General features: G+C 41.9%; 1 protein-coding gene across 1 annotated transcript in view; it reads right to left on the bottom strand.

Moving 5' to 3' along the window:
* Positions 1-1025: 1025 nt before the first annotated feature.
* LOC106953003 (homeobox protein Meis1-like) overlaps positions 1026-9083 on the bottom strand; it is a 60546-nt gene continuing 52488 nt past the window's right edge. The window contains exon 7 of the mRNA XM_015041483.1: positions 1026-3735. The gene's annotated coding sequence lies outside the window, so the exon portion shown is untranslated. The remainder of the gene's footprint in view (positions 3736-9083) is intronic.

Here is a 9083-nt window from a genome sequence, read left to right as displayed (position 1 = left end):
AATCTCCACTATCTTTTTGTTTTATGCGTTTGCAGCAATTTTAGCTAAATGAATTTTCAGGCTATAGGAAGAAAAGTGGGCTCTCATGCGCGCGCACGCGCGCGCGCACACACACACACACACAACCTTTCTGTATGTGTGCGCGAGGAAATTATAGCAGAACTCATGCATTAGCTGCACATTTTCCGGCAGCAGTGGGGGATACAGGCCGACTCAAAGTCCATGTCCTCTCTCTGCTTTCTTCAATGTAAACACGGTTTATGGTTGATTTCTGCCTCAGAGAAGCGAAAGCCTCTAATAACATGTTACAGTTTGTCAAAAACGGTGTTCGGAGAATTTAGACTCGTTCAGGTCGTTGCCAGCAACTGGTGTGTTTTTGTTGGGGGTTTATGGGGATCGGTTATTATTTAGTAAAAGACAATAATACATGATTTTGTTTTTCAAAAAAAACATTTGTGTTCAGACCTGTTTACATTTATAAGTCTTGTGCTGCAGTTTACCACAAGTCATATAGGAGACACATGTTATGTGCAACAGAAAACTAGCACTGCATCACCCTAAACATATCACTATTGTGAAACATGGTGGTGGCAGCATTATGCTTTGGGGATTATTTCTTTTCCCCTTACCATAATCAGCCAGTTACAGTTGGATACATTCAAACAAAGGATGTTGTTTGTGTTAGAATGGCCCAGTCAAATCCATTTCGGTATCTATGGCAACACTTGAAAATTGATGTTCAGTGATTCTATCATGTCTGACTTGGCTTGAGCTACTCTGCATGGGAAAAATTGATACAAAATTTGGAAAATCTCGATCTGCAAAGTATTGAGTTTAGTAGGAGTGAACAGATTATGCAAACCACTAACATGCATAATTTTACTTAATTTTCACAGGCACGTAACACTTTTGTGTGGATCTACAACATGAAATCCCAGTAAATCACGTTGGCGTTTGCGGTTTGTGGGGTACGAATACTTTTGTAGGGCACTGCATCTGTGTAATAATATAATCTGAGACTAGTTAAGTTGTGTTATTTGAAGAAAAGTATTTATTTACAACACACATGTACACATATACCCTTCAAAGTAAAAGCATACGACTCATGACTTTGTCTTCAAAGAAATTTTAAAAGATGTGCGTCATACATGTCTGAAGCAATGGATAGTGGAAGCATTGATAACACACACTCACACTCTCACACACACACTCTCTCTCTCTCTCTCTCTCTACAACACACACATGTTCCCAGTCAGATCAATACTGTTCCACACATGCAGCACACATAAAAACTGCTGGGCTTTTATTTTAGCCCTATGCTATTGAGACAGATGTTTGGTAGTTATAGCTGCAGATTTAATCAAAACTCAGGACCCAGTTTGATGAGTTAAGAGACTAAAAGGAGCCTCATCATTCTTCAACAGTCGCCATTTTGAATACATCAGCTTGATCGGACTTCAACAATCCTCTTCAAACAGGATGAAAAAAGACATTAGATGGTTAAAATGTTGCTGAATAAGAACAGTAATTGTGTTATGAACTTTAGTTCACACTAGAAAACCAGTTGTTTTTTTTTTTACTTAAAACAACATTGGCCTTTCACATGCTAGGTAGCTAGTGCTAGCTAGTGCAAGTCTAGCTAGCTAAACAATTGGTTGTAAAGTATACTAAGTGTAACTTTTCTCATCTAAATTCAAGTTTTGTCAATAAAACTTCTAAATATACATTTTTTGACATTTATTTTTTTACTGCAGTAGTGAACTGAAAATAGTACATTTTAGCTTAAATATTAAGTCTTTATTATTCCTGGTAATTGGTCACTCTATTCATTCCTTCTTCTGTAGCTTTAGTGTAATACACTTGTCCATTTTAAACCTAAATAATGGTTTATATATAAAGATAAAGATCTTAGAGGCACTGTTAAGTCTAATTATGTTATAGTCTCATATATAGCAGGTGATATTTTGATGCTTCTGACTTTTACGTACAATAATTTTTACCTTCAGCATAAAACACCCAGTAGAAAAAAAATCAGCTAGCCAAAAATGTTGGAATGGACGTACAGTTACTTTTTCACCACTGAGACATTTTTATTGAAAACAAGAAGATGTGTGCATTAGAACGGATTAATTTTGGACCCAGAAAAGGGTTGGCAAAATAACCTAGACTGGGCTGTTTTTAACCCAGCAGTTTTTAGAGTGTTACTTTTACATTCTCTCCTGTCTGTTGATCAGCATAATACCAACCTAGTCAAAAATAAAAGAAAAAAAAACAAGAGTGAACCGTGGCATAAATGTTGTTTTCCCAAAGCATCTGCATCGAATTATGAGAGGGAGAAAATCCATTGGCCGTGTGAACGCGAGTGCACCGCCATGTGACGTTAAACGCACCGATAAGACCCTGGAAAAGATGTTCAATCGGATAGAGATGGAGAAAAAAACAAAAAAAAAAACATGTCTTCTGGGTCATACTTGCAACTTCCCCATCAACTGTGAAAAATTTCTAAAGAGTGCATCACCATGACGACACTAAGAGGATCTCTTCATCCTATACGTATAAAGTGAAAGCAGTAGAAAACGGGATGGCGGGGGGAAAACTTTGCCCGTCTGGTTGAAAAAAAAAGTCCAGCCAAATTGTCAGAAACATCTGCATCTTGTATGTCCGTGAGGAAACTGTGAGGAGTGGTAAAAAAAAAAATAAAAATAAATAAAAATCGAACAAAACCAACACCTGGATCGCCGACCTTTCCGATATTCCACAAAGGCTGTGAGAAAGTGCGGACATCGGATTTTACTTCGTTTTCCAAAACAAACAAAAATGCAACGTGGTTCAATGAAACTGGAGGTTGGGACAGTGCCTACCCACACACACACACACACACACACACACACACACACACGCACGCTCACACATGCACACCCACAGATAAGAGAATCCGCAAACAAACCAGAAAAAAGAGAAAAAAGTTCACATCCTTTTTTAAAAAATCTATTAGAAACAACATAATATGCAGAACAATACAATAGCATTTACAATACTTAGTTTCCCAGTTCTTGTGAGAGTCCAGCGTAATTTTACAACAGTATACAGTATATTTTCTTTCTCAACTCATTTCCCAAACTAGGGCTTGATATAGTTTTATACTTTTTAATTTCATCACTTTTGCCATCTCTCCATCCAGGTCTTAATCCACTGTATTCTTTTTTTTTTAAAGGGCACCTCCTCCTGTCCTTTACAGACATTGGCTTCTCTTTGGTCCACATCCTCCGTCCCAAAGAGTAGAGCACTCCTCATGAAAAGAAGTCTTTTAACATTTGCCCTCAAGAGTCGAGAATAGATCAACCGGGTACCACATTTGCCGGAGGTACAGGTAAATCGCCCGAAAAGAGTCAATCACAATCACTTTGATGGAGGAATCCGCGTGGGGCGACTGGGCAGCAGCAAAGGGACTGAAGTCTTGTGCCAACCAGAGAACAAGAAGAAGAAGAAGCGGTATTCTGTCAGGAGTCAGGTCTTCCTGCACTTGGCCGAATTTTGATCAACGCAGCTCAGTTCGATTCTGGTGGAAAGAGATCAGAGGCAGCCATGGAAGACGTCCAGGTGACGGGTGTCGGCCAGACGAAACGGTCACTGAGTCCGGAGTCTTGTTTTCGTTGGTTACTGGCATCGGGAAGTCGAGGTGTGCCGTTCCTTAGCTCCACGGGCCTCTGGGAGACACACGATTCCCCTCCAGCTCTGAGGAGAGAGAATATTCAACTGATCAATACTCAATAATCGGTTTTAAACTGGCCGTATTAGACAGCACCGTAAATGACAGAGGGTATGGGAAGGTGTTCAGGTTTATGTGCAAGTGGCGTTTTGGGTGTACATCAAAAAGTTATCATTCAACCAAAGCCCCTGCTTCCACATGTTCACTGCGTCTTTTTTTTTTTTTAATGGGTATTAGAGTAAAGGGGAGCAGGCAGAGAAACACACAATGCTAAATCAGAATGAAATACATTCATTTTCTGTTATAGCATGACAAAGTGTGAAAAACTTCAAGGAGTCTGCAGTACTTCAGAGCAGAAACTATTTCAGCAGCAGAACTTGTAACAATAAATAATTACACTAAATGAGTTAAATAACAATCAGTCATTAACAGCAATAATCAGTCAGACAGAAGCAGACATTTTCATGTTGACACATGTAAACATTGTGAGATTTCCTGTTGGAGTAGTTCAGTGTGGTTATGTCTTGATGCTCAATTCTATTTTTCTCCCTGAAATGTGATTTTTCTTGTCACTCATCTATTCATTAAATGTGACAGAAATCAGACTTCCGTGTGAACGGTTTACATATATAAAGTGCTCCGCATGCGCTAAAGAACGATGACGTCACACTGCAGCACAGAAGTAATAATGGACGGGAACTTTTGTGGATCGATTTTAAAGTTTAGTCAGCAATGGGAGCTGAATCGTCCCAAGACCGTAACACAAAGGAAGCTACTAGCAAGAAAGCAAAAGAGCTAGCAACAGCCTTTTGTGGAGCAACTTCTGTAGGGAAGTCTGTTTGGATGTGCTTCAGTGACAAAGATTTGTTTCCTAAGTTCATAATCATAATTTTCAGCCATCGTTTACATCGGGATTTAAAGCGTGTGGCTTTTCCTGGCACAGATATGTCTCACATCGGTGACATAAAGGGGGTATAAAATGCAACAAGACCGTTGAGACTTAAAAACAATCGGATATGAATCCAAATCAATACCACATATAGAAGTGGCACAGACCAGATTTGTTTGGGGTGAAAAAGCTCCGACGATGAAAAAGTTGCAGAAAAAGTGGCCAAAAAAAGTCAGACATGAGTCGCATTTGCCCGCTGTGTGAACGTAGTCTATGTGTCAACCAACAGAACCATGATAGTCTGGGTCAGAACCACAGCAGGAATCCACATACCGTGCCGATGCATGAGACGAACACAGAGGGTTTTGAAGGATGTAGTGAGTTAATCCTACACCCAACAGTAATGCTACTTTAACAGGAGGAAAGGACTTAAGAGACCAAACACACATGATCAGCTTGAAGCGATACAAGGTTGAGTGCATAACATTTCCTGGATAATCTGTTGAACTGGACTACGAGGTAACTCGGAATTAGCCCTCGGTATTCTATCTGAAGAGAGACCAGTCAGCAACTGAGACAGACTCTCGCAAGCAATCCGGAACGACTTCAAACTGGTGCAGCTTGACGGCAAACTTCCTCAGAAACATGCAGAGGGTAAAGAAGAAGTCTTCCTCTTGGCAGCAACAAAGACGCTCATCCGTCTGTCAGCAGGTGGGGAGTGACCGGCGAGCGCACGTGACCGGCGTTGTTGTCAAAGCCAAAGAGCGAGAGGCGAGAGCCGCAGACGGCTGTCACCTGAGAGTGCCGTCCACGCGAACGCTGCACACACACACACACATTCACACACACGTATACACCAGGGGACCATTACAGACGAGACAAAAGCGCAAAAGGAAAAGGATAAGGAGCACAAGAACAATAATAGTTTCCTACCTCCCCTCATCCATCAGTTTTCAACAAAGCAGAAAAAGTGTGGCTTGTTTAAGACAAGTGTGAAATATTGTGCTAGTTTAGTTGTAGCTATTTATGCTAATGGTGGGTTCTAGGTGTTATTTTCTATGTGACAGGCACCAAACTTTGAATCTTTTTGTCTAGATTCTAATGCAAATATCTTAGCACCCTGGAAATAAGACAAAAATAATTTGCATGTAACTTTTCAGCAAGATATGGGCGTTTGTTTTAAGTCAATAATTTCTTAACTTTGATGATAAAGTACCTGGCTCCACTGGTAGATGGGAAAAATGTCATTAAATGTAAAATTATCTGCCAGTGGATCTAGTACTTTTTGCCAATATTAAGGAACTATTGACTTAAAACAAGCTTGTACAATCTTGCTGAAAAGTTACTTGTCAGTAAGTTTTGTCTCATTTCCAGTGTACTAAGGTATTTGCACTACAACCGGACCAGAAATACTTGGATTAATTCTGTTTTTGATCCTAAACTTCAGGATTTCCAGTCAGCAGAATTGAGTCAGATTTCCTAAAACCTTAGCAGGTGAACTCTAACAGACTATAATACTACTGGCGGAGTCGTGTGTCTTTCCTGCATTTTTTTCACCTCAGGTTAACAAGGCTGCACTGATTACTGCGGTAAACTCATGCCAAGAGGCCAATAATGCTATGAGTGCTTGGAAGAGCTCAACGTTGCTTATGGGGTTTTTCACCTAATAAGCAAATCAATACATTGAGCTGTAAGTCTCATTTCCTCGACTCTGAAGGGGGGATTCCACAGGGGCCGAATCAACAGGGACACACATTCACATGGACAATACAAGGGGCCACGCAAGCTCCATGGGGACGTGGTTTTCCTTTTTGTTTTTTTTGTTTTTGTTTTTGCTGTGTTCCTTCTTTTCCTTCCAGTTGCTTAATAGTCAAGGTTCCTCCACAGGAAAAAAAAAAGAAGTTTTGTGTGATAGTTGGAGGGTTTGTGGAAGTTGGGGTTGAGGGAAGGGATCTTGACCCCCCATCGGCGGAAGATTAACAAATTTGCGCTTAATGATTTCAGCGATGAATCCTGGGACAAAGGGTCTCCAGCCGAGACTGGCGGAGAAAGCATCCGTTCATTCAAGCGTTGTCGATTTGGGGGGAGCTCCTAATGGGCAAGAACCGAGAAACAAATTCCATACTCTCTGCGTCATAATTAATTCTTCCACTCTGTGATAATTCTCCTGAAGCCCCAAAATTACAGTTTTTCAGGGGGTGGGGAGGCACTCATGGCTAATTTTGTGTGAGAAGGAAAGCAAAGAGACAGAGAAGGAAAGGAGGGAAGGAAAAAAGGGAAACGGGGTAAGGGTCATCCGAGAGTCATTCCCGTCGCAATCAAAGGCTCGGCTCGCTTCTGCTCCACTTGCTGGGCTTCATCTCTGCTGACAGGTGTATTGTTTCGCAAGGGGATATAAGCTCCGTAATCATCATCGAGTGGAAGGCATAACGCTCTCCACTAAGCAGGACTAATTGGCTTTAGTTTTAACTAATGTTGCGGTGTGACTGCCAGGCACACCTTCTGTAGCCGAGGCTCGGCACAATAACCGCTCAATTTAGCCCCCGCAGTAACAAAAACCTCAAACGCCGCTAATGAAAATTGCTTATAAAATATAATGAACCTGTGCTCTCTTAATCAAATAAGATAACTGTCCCCACTCCTCCCTCATGTAATAACCTATTAATTTAATTGGTCGTGAAAGAGTATAACATGTCGCTTACTTTTAAATGACCTAGAAAAAAAAAAGGGGAGAGAGGAAGAAAATTCGACGGAGCTGATGAAGCTGTACGGGGGGAAAGACTAGTTTGCGGAGACGAGACGTTTTTTTTTCTGTCATCATCCGTCTCTCGGCCCCTCTCCTCTCCTCCGTCTCTCTCTCTCCATCCGCCCCTCCCATCTTCTTTCAGTCTACCTCGCCGTCTCTGTCCTTTATTTCCGTCTCTCTCTCTCTCTCTCCCTCCCTCCTCTCTACTCTTCACGTCTTTTCCGCGCTTCGCCCCGTCTCACCGAGGATTCCTCTGGTGGCCCAATTACGGGATTCAGCAGGCAAATTGAGGCTGTTTAAAGCGCGGTCTGCTGGGAAGGCTAGCAGCTGCTTGGAAAGAAAGCTGCCGAAACCGGCCCTCGTGTTTACTCACTTCACACGGCGGCGGCGACGACGCGGACAAAACAAGACAAAAAAAAAACAAAAAAAAACATGTTTAGCTTCTTCTTCTTCTTCTTCTTCTCCTACCTTACTCTTCCTGCGTCCCGCGTGAGATGAGATCGCCAGTCTTCTGTTGTCGCCAACATTCGAGGCAGAATATATATATATATATATATATTTCCCACTACAGCGTATGAGCCTTGTGCAGAGGGTTAATGGTCCCTATTTTTGTAAACTGAATAAGTCAAATCCATTGGTCACACCTCCAGTGACGGCATATTTAATTTGGATCTAGTCAATTAGGCCCGGCTAAGCTCCATACCCTGCTGGCTACCTCCTCCATTTTGCAGTAGTTTGTGTCCCCTCTCTGTGCCAGGAGTAATCCTATTACCATACACACACACACACATACACACACACACACACATATATATACCAGTATACGGGCCAGCGTGGAGGTACACAGGCTAACGCCCACGCATCAGCATGTATTTATTTCACTTATAAACGTTGTGTGGTGGCACAACACAGCAAGGGGAAAACAATGATGTTCGGCTGAGATTGGACCCGGCGCCGCTTTAAAACACAATGTGCGGCTGTGACACCATCCACAGCCTGTATACATCCAGAATTATGTGGGAGTCTGTTTTGCCCTGGGGCAAGAGTGAGGGAAGGAGTGAGAGAGAGAGAGAGAGAGAGAGAGAGCAGAGGGGAAGAGGGGGGAGAGAAGTGAGAAGGAAGAAGAAGAAGAAAAAAAAATCTAGAAAAAGGTGTTGTGTGAAAGAGATGGAGGGAGGAAAATTGACAGTGAGAAAAAGCACAATGTTGGAGCAAGCATGAGGAAGACAGTGAGGGTGGGTGGTGGTGGTGGTGGGCTCCCTGTAGCTGGTTAGCATGTGTGTATTAATGCGGCTCATGCATCAACAGCAACCCGGCAGATTTATGACACTTAAGGGGCGCGCACTTCTCTCGCTCTCCTTGCACCAGCAACGACTGCTTACATTTTTGCCAATCAGTCTGTTGCCATAGTAACCTTCTACCTGCCCCCTCCCTTCCCACTATAGGTCTCCACACCACCCCCCCTCCACCCATCTCCTGTCCCAACCCATCCCCGCCCCCTTTCCTCTTCCTCCTCGCCACAAGCCAACACACACAAAAAAAATCTGTGTACAAACGGTTTATTCTTTCATAACTTTGTCTCTATTTTGAAGATTTTCTTTATTAGTAATCCGTACTGTAATATATTATTACACTGCGTGTTACTTTAAGCCTTCATACTACATCTCTCTCTCTCTCTTTTTTTTTTTTTTTTTTTTTTTTGTTTTTTATTTTTTCCTTTTTTTTTTTTTTTTTTTTTG

The sequence above is a fragment of the Poecilia latipinna genome, unplaced genomic scaffold (genome assembly GCF_001443285.1).
Source record: "Poecilia latipinna isolate Pla-1442-1.1 unplaced genomic scaffold, P_latipinna-1.0 Scaffold554, whole genome shotgun sequence".
Taxonomy (NCBI): Eukaryota; Metazoa; Chordata; class Actinopteri; order Cyprinodontiformes; family Poeciliidae; genus Poecilia; species Poecilia latipinna.
The sequence above is the reverse complement of the archived record's forward strand: the minus strand, read 5'-3'. Positions and strand labels throughout refer to the sequence as shown.